This window comes from Protopterus annectens, chromosome 2.part1, assembly GCF_019279795.1.
Source record: "Protopterus annectens isolate FY-2018-M chromosome 2.part1, PAN1.0, whole genome shotgun sequence".
NCBI classification, from domain to species: Eukaryota; Metazoa; Chordata; order Ceratodontiformes; family Protopteridae; genus Protopterus; species Protopterus annectens.
In genome coordinates this window covers 348,600,993-348,618,307 of record NC_056729.1, presented here as the reverse complement: position 1 = coordinate 348,618,307, position 17,315 = coordinate 348,600,993, and positions in this window count along the sequence as shown.

The window sequence follows — 17,315 nt, the reverse complement described above, 5'->3', positions numbered from 1 at the left end:
GCAGTTCGGGGAGTAGGATGAGTTTTTCCAAAGCAAAGTTAAGGTCCCAAGTTGGGGTAGGAGCTCTTCTGGGGGGGCCTTGTTAGCCCTTCTTAGGAACTGTTTGATGAGAGGGTTTCAGAAGAGAGGTGACTCTGTGCTGTAATGAGCAGAGATGGCAGAGACATATATTTTAATAGAAGAGAAGGACAGACCTCTGTGCAGTAGGTCTGCTGGGTATTCCAGGATGAGAGGTAGGGAGGGCTGTGCTGTTTCGGCTCCCTTAGCCTGGATCCAGGTGCAAAATCTTTTCCACTTTTTCACCATAGGATTTTCTAGTGCTGGGGCATCTGGCCTCACGTATAACATCTAGGACTTGTTTGCTTAGGCTGGCAGCTTGAGGAGAGGTCAGGGATTAAGCCACGCTGTCAAGTTGAGGGTCTGCAATTGGGGATGCAGGAATTCTCCATTCTTCGAGGTCAGGAGTGTTGGGATCTGAGATAGGTGCCATGGTGGCAGGGGTGACAGGTTGCACAGCAGTGGGTACCAGCGCTGGCGTGGCCAGTCTGGAGCAATCAGGGTTGCCCTCTTTTTCCTCCCTTATTTTGAGCAGTACCCTTGAAATGAGTGGTAGAGAGGGAAATGTATAGACCGAGAGGTTTACCCACTGGAAGGATAGGGCATCCACTTTCCAAGCCTTGCTGTGAGGTTCCCTGGTGCAGAATTTGCTGAGCTGATTGGAGTGGGAGGCAAAGAAATCTACCTTTGGGGTACCCCATTTCTGGGTTACAAGGGTGAAGGTTCTGTGGTCTAGCTACCACTCATGTGGGTCTAGCATGTTTCTCCTTAAGTTATCTGCCAGAGAGTTTAGGGAGCCTGGCAGGAACTGTGTTAGAAGGTGTAGTTGCATGGCTGAGGCAGTGTGCCAAAGGGTCATGGCGAGCCTGCAGAGAGGATAAGAGTGAGTTCCTCCCTGCTTGTTGATATACCACATCACTGTGGTGTTGTCTGTTTTGATCACTAGAGGCCCTGGGGAGAGTAGGGGTCTGAAAGCTGTCAGGGCATGCTGAACAGCTAGCATCTCTTTTTGGTTGATGTGCAGGTGTATTTGATTTGAGCTCCAATGGCCCTGAATGCACCTGTCGTTCAGGTGTGCACCCCAGGCATAGTCTGATGCATCTGTGGTGAGGGTCTGGGCGGCATGGAGTTGTGAGAAAGGAAGTCCCTCATTGTGGTTGCATGCTGCTGCCCACCAAAGAAAATCTTTCCTTAGACAAGGTATCATTGGAATGATAGTTTCCAGGTCTTGAGAGTCTTGACACCAACAGCTTTTTAGGTACCACTGTAGTTTCCTCAGTCTGGCATATGGAATGAGTAGAATGCAGGAGGCCATGAACCATTGAGCTTACAGGATTTTCCTTGTGGATAACTGGGTTCTGGTATCTAGCTGAGAGAAGTAAGTCTGTCAGGTAGGCTTGTTTTTCCTTAGTAAAGAATGCCATCTGGGATGCTGTGTCTAGGCTTGCTCCCAGGAATACATTTTTTTTGTCTGGATACTAGTTTCGATTTCTTTTTGTTGATAGTATACCCCAGGGAGGTCAATAGGTCCTTTACAAAGGACAGGTGCTGTAACAGCTTTTCCTGTCTGCCTGAATCAGGCAGTCGTCTAAGTAGGGGTAAATTTGAATAATTTCTTTGTCTGCAAAAAGCAATGGCTGTAGCCAGGCATTTTGTGAAAACTAACTCTGGGAGCAGTGGAGAAGTCAAAGGGAAGCGCAGAGAACCGAAAGTGCATAGATCCTGCCCTGAAACGTAGGTATTTATGCAAGATTCCCTGATTGTGATGTGTAGGTAGGCCTCTTTTAGGTCTAGGGTGGCTAACCAAGTATCCTTGGAAAGCACAGGAAGAAGCTGCTGGAGGGTGAGCATTTTGAATTTTGGTACCACCAGAAAGGTGTTTAGAATGGATAAATCGAGGATTGGGTGCCAGGTGCCCTCTTTTCTGGGTACCAGGAAGAGTCTGGAATAAAAACCTTGGCCTATCTGGTCTGCAGATACATGCTGTATTGCCCTCATGGAGAGCAGGGAAAGGACTTGCTTTTTGGCCTCTGGCCACTGGTTTGGAGAAAGATCTGGGAATCCTTTTGGAGGTGGCAGTGTGTGGAAATAAAATTTGTATCCCTGGGACACTATGTGGAGGACCCATCGGTCGTTGGCAATAGAGGCCCAGTTGTTTGCATGGAAGGAGCGTTTTCCTCCTAGGGGCACAAGAAGGTGGGCAGAGGTAAGGGGTGGAAGTGTAAAGTCATTGTGAGTTCTTACCATAACGGGGTGGCTTAGCACTCCCTGCTTTTGAAATGGAGGAACTTCGCTGCTTAGATCTCTGCATTCCCTGTGGCTGCTGTCTTTGGAGTCTGTTTCCCCCGAGTCTGGGATGAGCTGGTCTGGAGGGGGGAACAGAAAGGACCAGTGCTTGGAGGGGCAATGCCTACTGAACCTCAGAGGTTGGACTTGTAAAATGTTTTTAACTGTCTGCACAGATTTAGCTTTTTCTTCCTTTTTTTAAACCTCTTCTGCTTTGGTGCCAAACAAATTGTCTTTGTTCAATGGTGCGTCCAATAATTTTGATTTGACATGGTCTGGCAAGGTCTGTTCCTTATGCCAAGCATGCCTTCTAAGGACAGAACCAGTGACTGCTGCCCTGCAAGATGCTTCTAGGGTGTCAAAGGCCACATTGCAAGGTGTGCTTATTAACTTGGCTTGCCAAATGCATAAGCTCTTGTAATTCTTTATTTTCTGCAAAAGCAGGAAAGAAAGACATTTTTTGTTTGAGGAGTTCCATGGTATGCTGCTGATATATCAGAATGTGGAACTGATAATTTAGTGCTCTAATAGCAAGAGTAGCAGAAGTGTATACTTTTTTACCCCATCTGTCTAAAACTCGAGCATCCTGGTCTGAGGGGGTGAGATTCTTAGCTGAGATTGCATTAATTCCTTTAGGTCCTTGAGAGATGACCTCTGGGTCAGCAGTAGGATTTCTGAAAAGGAATTTGAGAGCGTCAGGGACACTGTAGTACCCATCAGGTTTCCTGGGAGCAGGAGGAAGGGTGTCAGAAGTTAAACTAAATTCCATAAAAACCATCAACAACATCCAGGACAGGAGGAATGGCCAAAGGTCTGTGCTGTAGTAAATCTAAGAATTCCCTGAGTCTCTTTTCTGACGGAGGGTAGTCCTGACATTCCCATTGGAAATGTTCCCTTAAAGTATGAAGGGTTTCACCAAATGAGAAATCATCGGGTGGAGAGGCAGAAGGAATGGATTCCTCTGCATCAGAATCCTCATAAGCAGAGAGGGGTTGCATGTCTTCATATTCAGAAGCATCAGAGTCATCGGACTCCTGTTCAGATAAAAACTACTGGGGACAAGTCTCCTTTTGGAAGGGGTAGCCTGGCTTCCCCTAATAAGCATAATAAGGTCTTCCACCATTTTAAGCATTTGAGATTGAGGCAAGGAAGCAGGTGCCAGAGCTTGGGTCATTGGTTTTTTGGGTGTAGTTCTTACCCTGGGCCTTGGAAGCATGTGCAGAGCTTGGATCATTGGTTTTTTGGGTGTAGTTCATACCCTGAGCCTTAGAAACTCTGTAGTTTTAGAAAGAACTGAGGATGCGAAATAAGTTTTTGGTTTGTGTAGAGTATCGGTAGTGTGAAGTACTTCCTCAGAAGCCAGTGCCTGCTCAGTGGCTCCGGACTCATCCAAGGTAGAGACATCCGCAGGATCCTTAGTCGAAGAAGAGTCTCGCAGCATACGGGACTCCGAAAGGGTCTCGTTAGCGGCCTGCGAATCCACAGAAACGGGCATCAGGGGCTGCGAAAGCGCCTCACTGAGGACTGGTGAACTGACGACTAAGCTTAACGGAAGCGTCGTTGGCAGTTTTGGACCTGTGCGGTCTGTGTCTGTCTTTATCCTTACATTTTTTTCAGAAGATCGGTAGTCGGATGGCTTACCAAAGCCATATCGGAATTCGAGCACTGAGAGTGAAAATATACAATAAGGGCCTAATGACGTATAGTTCTGGCGTTGAGCAAAGCACAAAAGCGATAGCGAGGGACGCCATGGTTTGGGCCTAAACAGGTGACAGTAAGAATGGAAGTCTCGTGTGGTATTTGCTTTCCACAGGCGAGACAATTGTTAACTTTTTCTGACATCGGTTAGAGTAAGAAAAAAGGATCCCCAAAGGGGTACTTAGCTTTAGAAGACTTCAACTTCAATTCGGAAATGAAAACTCGGGTAGCGGCTGACCGGCACTCATGCAAACTGCTTCTGCTTCGGACTCCTTGGCAGGAAAGACTGATGTAATGGCGTCGGCTGCCTGATTTTATACCACTGACGACCTGATGTCACTCCTGGAGCGTCAGCAACAAAACGCAAAAATACTAAGCCTCTGGTATTCGGGCTGAGGGCTACCCCTGGCAGGATAACCCAAATGTGAAGACCGCAACAGTGAAACATGGAGAACATCTATAACTTATGCAACAAAGACAAACAGAAGACAACCAAGTAAAATTTTGTTTAACCATGGAAAACAGAAAAAACAAACCTTTTGCATAAACTGCTACTTAAAACTGGCAGTCTGTGCCTCTGGCTAGAAACATGTCATCTAGCTGCAAAACAAAAAAAAAAAAAAAAAAAAATTGCTCCTTTTCTTTTAGTCCTGAACCAGAGCCATCAAGCCCTTCCTTGCTCTTCTTATCCACTCGTCATCCTGCTGGCTAGCTGTTGCCATAATGCCAGCTTGAGGAATTTTAAGGTTCACACTACTAAAAAGCCTTCCAGAATCTTTTTTTTTTTTTTTATACTTCTGAGGAGAATACAATAAGTAATTTCTATTACCTTAAACAATATTAATATACAGATAATTGTATGTTGTTATTTATAAAGTATGTTAGAACAAAAGAATGGTCCACTTCTACAGGACAGACCAGCAATACAAATTGCTAAAGCACAGATTTTTAACATATTACGGGCCGACTACAAATAATGAAGGATATTACTGAATGGGCAGAGGTCTACAATCCACAGCCTAAAATTTACACTAGCTACAGAAAGTACAGCTGTGCACCTACTATAAATGTAGATGCTAGAGTGTATTCACTACTTGGGTTATCCGCCGGCAGGCTACCCACAGTCGGCCCGAGTTCCAAAGTCTTGGTCTGGCGCCGGTTGCTGTCGCCTCTTCCCTGACGTCAGTGCGCCAGGGGTATAAAAGATGCAACCAACGCCATTTTCTTCAGTTTTTCTTGCCCCAGATGTCAGGTGCCCCAGATAGGAAGGCTGGAAAAATAAAATTATGCCAAAAAGCATGCATGTAGTAATATAAACATTTCCTTCATCTACAAGCAAATACACCACATAGGTTGTATAGAGTTGAGACGTAGAGAGAAGTCCCAGCAATGAAAAGGGGGATGGTGGGTGGGCAACCTGGACTGCAATAGTGAATACACTCAAACATCTACATTTATGGTAGGTACACAACTGTACTATGTTCATCATGTTTCACTGTTGCAGTCATTACACTTGGGTTGAATCCCAAAGCTGAGGTTGGGCGGCTGGGTCTAAATTGGATTTGGAGAGGCTACCAGGCCCTGCAGGACTGCAGTGGCAAAGCCTGCTCTGGATTTAGAATAGAGAGGTAAGTGGTAGTGCTTGGTGAAAGTGTGCACGGAGGTCCAGGTTGCAGCTTCTAAAATGTCTTTGGTTGGTACTCCTCTGAGAAAGGCTGGTGAAGTGGCTACTGCTCTGGCAGAATGTGGCCTAATGACCTTAGGCACTGATTTGCCATGTTGTGCATAACAGAAGCGGATGCAGTGTCCTATCCATTTTGAAATTGTCTGCTTTGTGATAGGTTTTCCTTGTGATCCTGCAGCATAGGCTACAAACAGTTGCTCAGTTTTTCTGAAAGCTTTTGTTTTGCCCAATTAGAATCATAGCTGTCTGTGTATATCCAAAGTGTGCAGAAGTCTCTCCCCTTTATTCTGGGGATTTGGGTAGAAAGTTGGTAAATGAATGGTTTGGTTCAGGGCCACATTGGAAACTACTTTTGGCATGAATGTTGGGTTTGTCCTAAGAGAAACCCTGTCCTGGTGAAAAATGATGAAAAGTTCCACAGCCATTAAATGCCTGTAACTCTGATACTCTTTTTGCTGAAGTTATTGCTAGGAGCAGAGCAGTTTTCCATAAGAATTTTATATCAGCTGTACTGGCTGGTTCAAAAGGAGTTCTAAAACAAAATTGAGATCCCAAGTTGGTACTGGTGCTCTTCTTGGGGGTCTTATGTTTTTTGCCCCTCTGAGGTACTGTCTTAGTAGAGGATGTGATAAAATAGGAGGTTCCGTATTGTAATGAGCTGAAATGGCAGAGGCATGGATTTTAATTGATGAGAAAGATGGGCCTTTGTCCAGCATCTCAGTAAGGTATTGTAAAATCTGAGGTATATTTGGAAAAAGTGGTTCGAGCCCTTGTGCCTTGTTCCAAGCACAGAATCTCTTCCATTTTTCTGCATAAGATTTCCTAGTGCTGGGCCTCCTGGCTTCTAAAATGACATCCATAACAGCTTTAGAGAGAGGAGCAGTCTGAGTGGCTACATTATCTGCCATGCTGCCAGATTTTAAGGTTCTGAGTTGACTGTGCAGAATCCGATTGTTTTGTTGAGTCAGAAGATGAGGAATTTGGGGTAAAGCCCAAGCTGAGCCCTGAGACAAGCTCTTCAGGATTGCGTACTAGTGCTGGCGTGGCCAGTCTGGAGCAATCAGGATCATTTTTGGTCTTTCTTGTCTGACTTTTAGGAGCACCTTGGTAAGAAGAGGCATTGGAGGGAAGGCATAGACTGTCAGGGCTTTCCAACTGAATGATGGAGCATCCACTTTCCATGCTTGAGAGTGATAAGTTCTTGTGCAGAATTTCTGAAGTTGGCAATTGTGAGGGGAGGCAAAAGATCTATGTCTGGGCGTCCCCATTTCCTTGTTATCATGCTGAACACCTGTGGATTTAATTTCCATTCGTGAGGGTCCATGAGATTTCTGCTTAGTTCATCTGCCAGTGTATTTTTTGTTCCTGGCAGGAATTGTGCCCGCAGATGTACCTGATAGGTCAGTGCTGTGTTCCACAAAGTCATGGCTTGCCTGCACAGGGGATAGGAATGTGTGCCCCCTTGCTTGTTTATGTACCACATAACTGTGGTATTGTCCGCCTTTATTAGTAGTTGTCCTGGATGTAGTAGGTCCTTGAAAGCTGTCAGGGCATTCTGTACTGCTAGCATCCCTTTCTGATTGATGTGAAGATGCATTTGCTCCTTGGGCCATGTGCCCTGAATACATTCTCCTGCCATATGTGCCCCCCAGGCATAATCCGATGCATCCGTTGTTATTGTCTGCCTGGCTGTGGGTAAGGTGAAAGACTGTCCCTTGTTCTGGTGACAGGCCTGGGACCACCATCGAAACTCCTGTTGTAGGCAGGGAATTAAAGTTATGATTGTCTCCAGGCTGTGAAAATGTTAAGTTCAAACACTTTTTAGATACCACTGTAGTTTCCTCATATGCAGTCTTGCATATGGAATTAGTAGAATGCAGGATGCCATGAAGCCCAGGGCCTGCAGAATTTTTCTTGCAGGGAGCTGGGTCTTTGCTGCCATCAGTTGAAAGTAATATGAGTCAGTTGCGTGAGATAAGACATCTGGGCAGTTGTATTTAAGCTTGCACCCAGGAATATTATCTCTTGAAAGGGCACTAGTTTTGATTTCTTTTTGTTTACTGTGTACCCTAAGCAAATTAGCAATCTTTTTACAAACGCCAGATGCTTTAGTAGAATGTCCTTGCTCTCTGCTTGAATAAAAGCAGTCGTCCAAGTAGGGATGTATTTGAATTCCTTTTTGTCTGCAAAATGCAATTACTGGTGCCAGGCATTTTGTGAAGACCCTGGGCGCAGTAGATAAGCCAAAGGGCAGTGCAGAGAATTGGTAATGCATTGAGCCTGCTATGAATCTGAGGTATCTTCTGCAAGATTGCCTGATTGGGACATGCAGGTATGCCTCCTTGAGTTCCAAAGTAACTAGCCAAGCCTCCTTGAGTTCCAAAGTAACTAGCCAAGCCTTCTTGCCCAGCATGGGTAGAAGTTGCTGTAGTGTTAACATTTTGAATTTTGGAACATCCAGGAATGTATTTAGGATTGACAAGTCCAGTATTGGTCTCCAGGCTTTGTCCTTTCTAGGGACTAAGAAAAGTCTTGAGTAAAATCCTTGCCCCTGTTCTTGCTGTGGTACTCTTTGAATAGCTCCCATGTCCATGAGAGCAGCAATTTGTTTTTGCGCCTCTGCCCATTGGTTTTGTGGCAGGTCCGGCATACTTTTTTATTTTGGAAGTGTGTGAAAGTGGAACCTGTAACCCTGAGAAACAATATTCAGTACCCATTTGTCCTGGGTGATTATGTGCCAATTTTTTGAGAAAAGTGCTAGCTTTCCCCCTAGGGGTGCTGCCAAAAGGTAAGTGCTTGGCATTTGTAGAGGGAAGTAATTGAGGCTGTTTTCTATAAGGTTGTGATTTGTCTTCCCCTCCTTTGGGGGCTGAAGCACCCCATTGTTTAGGTCTGTAGGAGCATTGGGGCTGAGATCTGCCTCTGTGGCCTGTCTGACACAGGAAAGGACCAATTTTTTGAAGGCCAGTTTCTGCTAAACCTAGGTGGTTGGACCTGTAAGAAATACTTTACTGTCTGCATTGATTTTGCTTTATCTTCCATTTTCTTTAACACCTCTTCTGCCTTAACACCAAACAAAGTATCATGCTGTAGTGGAGCATCCAATAAATTTTACTTTAACATGGTCAGGTAAACTTTGTTCTTTCAACCAAGCATGCCTTCGAATAACAGAGCCTGTAACTGCGGCTCTATAAGAAGCCTCTAATGAATCAAAACCACATTGTGAAGTATGCTTTCCCACTTGTTCAGCTGCATGCAATAAATCCTACATTTCCTTACTGTCAGGACTTTGAGTTTGAAACCATTTTCTGTTTTAACAATGACATGAGGTACTGTTGATATTTAAGCATGTGAAACTGGCAATTTAAAGCCCTTACAGCTAAAGTAGCAGAAGTGTAAACGTTTTCCTCCCATCTGTCCAGAGCTCTGGAATCCCTATCCGAGGGGACAGGATTTTTAGCAGTGGAAGCCTTAACCCCTTTAGGACCCTGAGAAATTGTTTCTGGATCTACAGCATGGTTTTTGTAAAGAAATTTATGAGAGTCAGGGACCCTGTAGTACCTGTCTGGCTTGACTAGTGCAGGGGGTAAAGAATCAGGAGTCAGACTGGATTCAGAGAAAACATCAACAATAACAAGCACAGGGGGAATAGCCAGGGGCCTGTGCTGGGGCAATAAAAGAAAGTATGAGCCTTTTCTTGGATTCTGAATAATCCTGGCTCTCCCAATGGAAATGCTCCCTCATGGTGTGCAGGGTTTCCCCAAAAGAATAATCCTCAGGCGGAGAGGCTGAAGGTATAGACTCTTCTGCATCCGAGTCCTCACAGGGAGGGAGAGGATATCCCTGATCAGAAGAGGAATCAGAGGAAATAGAAACCTGGTCAGAGGAATCATAGTCAGTGTCTTGCCTAGGCCTTTTGTCAGAAGGGGGATGGGATCCCCTGATTAAAGTAATTAGGTCTTCGGCTATTTTAAGCATCTGTTTCTTTGGCATGGATGACTGTTCAGTAGAATGCTGTACTTGTTTCCTTGTCTTTAATGGTGTTTTTGACTTTGCCTTGGTTGCTGTAGTGGGCTTAATTGTAAGCTGTGAAGGCTTGAAAACACCCTCATAAGCCGATGCCTGCTCAGCGGCTCTGGACCCATCTGAGGGAATAGTTTTCATAGGCCCAATACCTTGAGTTTCCACAGGCCTCGGTGTCTCCACGTGGCTGTCAGATACCGCCTGTGGCTCTGAGGTAGCGGGTGTCAGGGGCTGCAAAAGCGCCTCACTGAGAACCGGCGACTGGCCTAGAAGAGGCTTTGTCGTCGGTTTTGGACCTTGGATGCCTGTCCTTTTCTTTGTCTTTGTGTTTTTTATAAATTCCGGTCGTCAGTTGTTCCGACGGCATTATGTAATTAAACCTAAACCTTCAGCCAAAATAATGTAAAGCAAAATCAAACTGACGTTTAATAGTGCGTTTATTGAATCTAGCACAAAACCGACAACTGGTAATGTCGTGGTCAGGGCCTAGGCAAGGAATACAGTAAGAGTGAAAGTCCTTATGAGGTATTTGCTTCCCACAAGAGATACAATTATTATCTTTTACTAACATCGGTCTGGAGCAAGAAAATGTTTCCCCAACGGGGTACTTCGCTTTAATGAAGACTGCGGTTCTGAAACTCAATTTCGAAAATCTCAGGAGTCTGCCGACCAGCACTTGCGAACTGCTTTTGCTTCGGGCACCGCACGGCAAGAAAGACTGAAGAAAATGGCGCCGGTTGCATCTTTTATACCCCTGGCGCACTGACGTCAGGGAAGAGGCGACAGTAACCGACGCTGGACCAAGACTTTGGAACTCGGGCCGACTGTGGGTAGCTTGCCGGCAGATAACCCAAGTGTAATGACTGCAACAGTGAAACACGATGAACATCCAGTTAATGAACTGTCAGGTCAGTATGGGGTTGGGAAAGGAATAACATGTGGCAGTCATCCCTCTACATAGGAATGGTTAAGTTCTTTCTTGCCTATGGGGTTGAGAAAGTACAGTTGTGTACTCTTACCATAAATGTAGATGTTCGAGTGTGTTTACTGTTGCAGTCATCACTGTAGGGTTCTTCCTGCCAGCAGCAGCCCCCGATCGGCCAGAATCCCAAAGTCTGGATCGGGCGCCAGCTGAGGTCACATTTATCCTCACGTCAATGTGCCGGAAGGTATAAAGACCTCGGCTGACGCCATTTCCCCAGTTTGTCTTGCCCCAGAAGTCAGGTGCCCAGAAAGAAAAGGCTAAAAAGGAAACCATGCCCAAAACCTCAGCAGCCAAAATACCTCATAACAGACAATACTCAAGGAAAAAACAAAAGAGGGGATAGGAGGGAGGGTAACCTGGACTGCAACAGTGAACACACTCTAATATCTACATTTATGGTAAGAGTACACAACTGTACTATGTCCTTCGTAGTTCACTGTTGCAGTCATCACTGTAGGGTTGAGTCCCAAAGCTAAGAAAGGGTGGCTGGAGGAGAAGGAGCGGTCACAAAACCTTGCAAAACCGCCGAAGAAAAACCTGCCCTGGATTTAGAATAGAGAGGGAGGTTGTAATGCTTAGAAAATGTATGTACAGAATTCCAAGTAGCAGCTTCCAAAATATCCTTGGTAGGAACCCCACAAAGAAAAGCTGCTGAAGTAGCAGTAGCCCGGGTAGAATGAGTCCTAACAGTAACAGGAACCGGATTGCCATAAGAGTAACAGAACTTGATGCAATGGGCAATCCACTTGGAAATAGTTTGCTTAGTGATTGCTTTGCCCTGAACAGTAGGAGCATAAGCGACAAACAACTGATCAGATTTCCGGAATATTTTGGTCCTGTCCAGGTATAGACGAAGTTGTCTGTGCACGTCTAGAGATTGCAAAAGACTTTCTTCCTCACTTTGAGGATTAGGATAAAAGGTAGGCAAATGAATAGACTGATTCAAGGCCACTGCTGAAACCACCTTGGGCATAAAAGTGGGATTAGTCCGTAGAGATACCCTGTCCTGATGAAAAATAAGGAAGGCTTCCACAGCCATGAGTGCTTGCAATTCAGAAATTCTTCTAGCAGAGGTAATAGCTAAAAGAAAAGCAGTTTTCCAAGACAAACATTTTAAATCCGTGGAAGCTGCAGGTTCAAAAGGAGACAAAGTTAATTTCTCCAAAACATAGTTAAGATCCCAAGTGGGAACAGGAGCCCTTATAGGGGGCCGAATATTCTTAGCCCCTCTAAGAAATTGTTTAAGTAATGGACGAGAAAAAAAAAATCGGAGGATCCGTATCATAATGTGCAGAAATAGCAGAAGCATGAAGCTTAATAGACGAAAAAGATAGGCCCGTATGCAATAACTCTGTCAGATACTGCAAAATCAGAGGAATGTTCGCAACAGAAGAAACACCACCCTGGACTTGACTCCAGGAGCAAAATCTTTTCCATTTTCCCGCATAACATTTTCTAGTGCTGGGTCGTCTAGCTTCAAGGATTACATCCAATACCTGTTTGGAAAGGGCAGAGGTGTTTACAGACCCTGGATCTGCCAGGCAGCTAGATGCAGAGTCTTGACATGACTGTGCAGTATCCGGCCGTCCCGTTGAGACGGTAGATGAGGGATCTGAGGCAGAATCCAGGGAGGCTCCTGAACCAAGGTCATCAGAGTGGAATACCAGAATTGCCGAGGCCAATTGGGAGCCAGTAGAATCATGTGCAGTCTGTCCTGTTTTATCTTCAGAAGTACCCGAGGTAGAAGAGGAAAGGGAGGAAAAGCATATACTGAGAGGCGTTTCCAACTGAATGAGAGGGCATCCACTTTCCATGCTAGTTTGTGGTAGGTCCTTGTGCAGAACGTTGGAAGTTGACGATTCTGAGGGGATGCAAAGAGATCTATGTCTGGACATCCCCAAACCTTTATAATCATCCAGAATATCCGAACATTCAACATCCATTCGTGTGGATCTGAAAGGCGTCTGCCAGAGTGTTGTCTTTCCCCGGCAGGAATTGCGCCTGTAAGTCGACACTGCAGGTCAGAGCAGTGTGCCAGAGATTCATGGCTAATCTGCACAGGGGGTAAGAGTGACAGCCCCCCTGCTTGTCAATGTACCACATCACTGTAGTGTTGTCTGTCCGTATCAACAACTGTCCTGGTAGAAGAAGGTCCCCGAGGGCTATCAGGGCATTCTGTACAGCTAGCATCTCCTTCAAACTTATGTGCAGGTGCATTTGTTCCTTCGTCCAAACACCCTGAAGACATCTCCGTGCATGTGGGCTCCCCAGGCATAATCTGAAGCATCCGTTGTCAGAACTTGGTCGGTTGGCAGAGGACACAAAGGCTTCCCCTTGTTCTGTAGACAGGCTTCGGCCCACCAAAGAAACTCTCGCTGGAGACAAGGCAAAATTGTGACCACTGTTTCCAAACTGTGGTAATGCTGAGACCAGACACTCTTGAGGTACCACTGCAGCTTCCTCATATGCAGCCTTGCATATGGTATGAGCAGAATGCAGAATGCAGGAGGCCATGTAACCCAAAGCCTGCAGAATTTTTCTTGCAGTCAGCTGTCGGAAAAAAGCCAGTTGCATTTTTTTGTCTGATGTCAAGGAAGCCATCTGGGTTGAAGTACTCAGAAGAGCACCCAGGAAAGTAATCTGTTGTGTGGGTACCAGATTTGATTTCTTTAGATTCACTGTGAAACAGAGGCACAGAAGAAGACACTGTACAAAAGCTAGATGCCGAAGTAGTGTCTTTGTCGTCCGCTTGAAGACAGTCGTCCACATAAAGGTAAATTTGAATCCCTGTCTGTCTGCAAAACGCCATTACTGGTGCCAGGCACTTCGTAAAGACCCTGGGCGCAGTAGATAAGCCAAAGGGCAGCACAGAGAACTGGTAATGTTTCGAGCCCGCTTTGAAACACAGATACCTTCTGCACTCTTGCCTTACAGGAATATGCAGGTAAGCGTCTTTTAAGTCCAAAGTCACCATCCAAGCGTTCTTGCCCAACATAGTCAGCAGCTGCTGCAGAGTGAGCATTTTGAATTTTGGTATAGCTAGGAAAGTGTTTAGCACAGAGAGGTCCAGGATTGGTCTCCACGAATTTTCCTTCCTGGGAACCAGGAAAAGTCTGGAATAAAAACCTTGCCCTATTTCTAAATTTGGTACCAATTCTATGGCCCTCATAGCCAGGAGGGACTGAACCTGCCGTTGTGCCTCTGCTCACTGATGATATGGCAGGTCTGGCCAACCATTCGGTTTTGGCATAGTGTGGAAATGAAATCTGTAACCTCTTGAGACTATGTCCAGAACCCATTTGTCCCAGGTTATGTGGCTCCAATTTTGATAAAAAAAGAGTAATCCTTCCCCCCAAAGGAGCTTCCAGGATAGGAGCCCCGGAAACCAGAAAGGGAGAGTCATAAAGACTGTTTTCGGTAGGGTTGAGACTTATCTTCACCTCCGTTGGGAGAGGGGGCACTCCACTGCCTATTCCTAAAATGGGACTGTGACTGTCCCCTACCTCTGGAACGCCTGAATTTGCCTCTCTGAGACCTGTCCGAGCCCGGAAAGGACCAAGGTTTAGTTGTCCAGTGTCTGCTAAATCTAGGAGGTGGAACTTGTAGAAAATCCTTAACTGTCTGCATAGATTTGGCTTTGTCTTCCATTTACTTCAATACCTCTTCAGCTTTGGACCCAAACAGAACATCGTGCTGCAAAGAGGCATCCAAAAGTTTGGCTTTAATCTGATCCGGCAAGCTTTGATCTTATAACCAAGCATGTCTTCTAATAACAGCGACAGTTGTTGCAGCCCTACAAGAAGCTTCCAAAGAATCAAAACCACAATGCAGGATATGTTTACCCACTTGTTCAATAGCATGCAATAAATCCTGTAACTCCTGATTATCCGCACCAATAGACACAGCTGACATCTTTTGTTGAAATACAGACAAAAGGTATTGCTGATACTTCAGCATATGAAATTGACAGTTCAAAGCCCTAATAGACAATGTAGCAGAAGTATAAACCTTTTTACCCCATCTCTCCAAAGCCCTGGACTCTCGGTCAAAGGGAATAGGATTTTTAGCAGAGGCCGCTTTAACACCCTTAGGACCCTGAGAAATTGTTTCCGGATCAGACGAAAGATTTTTAAAAAGAAATTTATGAGAATCTGGAACCCTATAATACCTATCTGGTTTGGCCGGAGTAGGGGGAAAAGAATCAGGAGAGAGAGAGAAGCTTCTGAAAAAAACATCAACAATGTCCAATACAGGGGGAATAGCCAGAGGCTTATGCTGTGGGAGAAGAAAAAAATCCCTAAGCCTTTTCTTGGATTCAGAGAATTCCTGCCCTTCCCAGTGAAAATGCACCCTCATATCATGCAAAGTTTCACCAAAAGAATAATCCTCAGGAGGAGAGGTGGAAGGAAAGGAATCTTCAGCATCAAAATCCTCATAAAGAAGAAAAGCATAATCCTGCTCAAGGGAAGAAGCAGAAGAAACAGAAATTTGGTCTGAAGAATCATAATCTGACTGTAATCTAGGCTTCTTGTCAGGAGGGGGATGAGAACCCCTGATCATAGTTAAGAGATCTTGAGCCATCCTAAGCATCTGCCTCTGAGGCCTAGGACCCTGATCAAAAGGTGCCTGTGCTAGCCACTTCATTTTAGCTGGAGCCTTAGACTTTGACTTAGCATGTAAACCTGAATCCACATTTACAGGAAGCTGTGAAAGCCTGAACTCCCTCAGAAGCCGGTACCAGAGGGAGCAGTATCCGAAGGTCCAGTCCCTGGCAATTCTGAAGACTCCATCAGCTCCACACCGGAGCTGGTACAGGCAATTGGTTCAAAAGAGGCGGACGACAGGGGCTGCAAAAGCGCCTCACTGACGACCGTCGAACCAGCAACTGGCAATAACCGAGTAACATCCTTTGCTGTGGACCACGGAGGCCTGTTTGCATCCCTGCGCCTCTTACACACCCCAGAAGCCGGAAAAGAATCTGAAGACATGTTATAATTGAACCTTTTTCCAAAATAGTAAAAGGCAAAATTATACCTACGCCTAATAGCACGCTGATTAAATCTAGCACAAAACACACAATTAGCAATGTCGTGGTCAGGACCCAGGCAGGGAATACAGTAAGAGTGAAAATCCCTATGAGGTATTTGCTTCCCACAAGAAATACAATTATGAACTTTTTCTGACATCTGACTGGAGCAAGAAAAAGACCTCCCCAATGGGGTACTTATCTGTAAAAAACGAAAAACCTGGGATTAGATCCAAAAACAAACAGGAACAGGCCGACCGGCATCAGTGAACTGCAAAGGGCACCGCGCGGCAAGAAAGACTGGGGAAATGGCGTCAGCTGAGGTCTTTATACCTTCCGGCGCATTGACGTCAGGATAAATGCGACCTCAGCTGGCGCCTCATCCAGACTTTGGGATTCTGGCCGATCGGGGGCTGTTGCTGGCAGGAAGAACCCTACAGTGATGACTGCAACAGTGAACCACGAAGGACATCTGGTGTCTGAACCTTTGTGAGATTCTACAACCATATTTTACAAGGTGAAGTCCTTTTTTGCAGAAGCTGCCTAATCTGCAATTTTTATTTCAAGAGGGCACTTCATCTTGCATCAAACACTACTACAAATCAGGAAGAAACTAAATTCAGATGTTTAACAGGTATGATTCAAGAAGCCCATTCACAGAGCTATAGCTGGCTCATTTAGTGCCCAGATCCAGACCTCAATGTACCCCCCCCCCCCAACTCTTTGAGTGAAGAACTAAAATAGCATATAATAACAATCAGATTTGGCATAGTCTTCCTAGGGCAGCCAATCCATACAGTTTCAAGCCCAACCACACTACTACTACTGCCACCCTCCAACTTCACCAACATAGTAAACAAATACAGAAATGAAGGTAACCTTGTTTCTTCACTTTTTCTTGACCTTTCCAAAATATATGAGTGTCCCACCAAAAGCTCCTTTCTAAATGTAACTCTAGGTCTCACTTACCCCTCCCTCTTCTGGTTTTACAGTTATTTATGCAAGAGTCAGCAAGCAACTGAATGGCAACAAAACCTTTCAGCATTTCAATCTCTGTAGGTGTTCTCCAAGGGTCAATACTTGGCCCCCTTCTATTTAATATTTTCATAAATAAAAGTTTTACTGCTGCAACGCTTGCCACTCTCATACAATACATGAGGATTCAACCCTTATCTGCTCTGCCCCATCCATAACAAAATTACAGGAAATCACTTGAAAAATCTTTCACCAACATTGAAATAGGACTAAAATTCTAATTCACTGGTTAATGCAGAAAGAAAAAAAAAAAAAGCTTATGCTATTTACTTCAAACACCACTTTAACCAGAAACACGCATTTCACATTACCTCAAGTAATAACATAAAAACAGAAACCAAAAGCCAAACACCAAACTAGTCAGAGTCATAAAAGATAAAGTACAGCTGTGTACACTTACCATAAATGTAGATGTTAGAGTGTATTCACTGTTGCAGTCAGTCATTACATCTGGGTAATCTGCTGGCAGGTTGCCCTCAGTCGGCCTGGTCTTGGATCCTGCGTCAGTTGCTGTCCTTTCT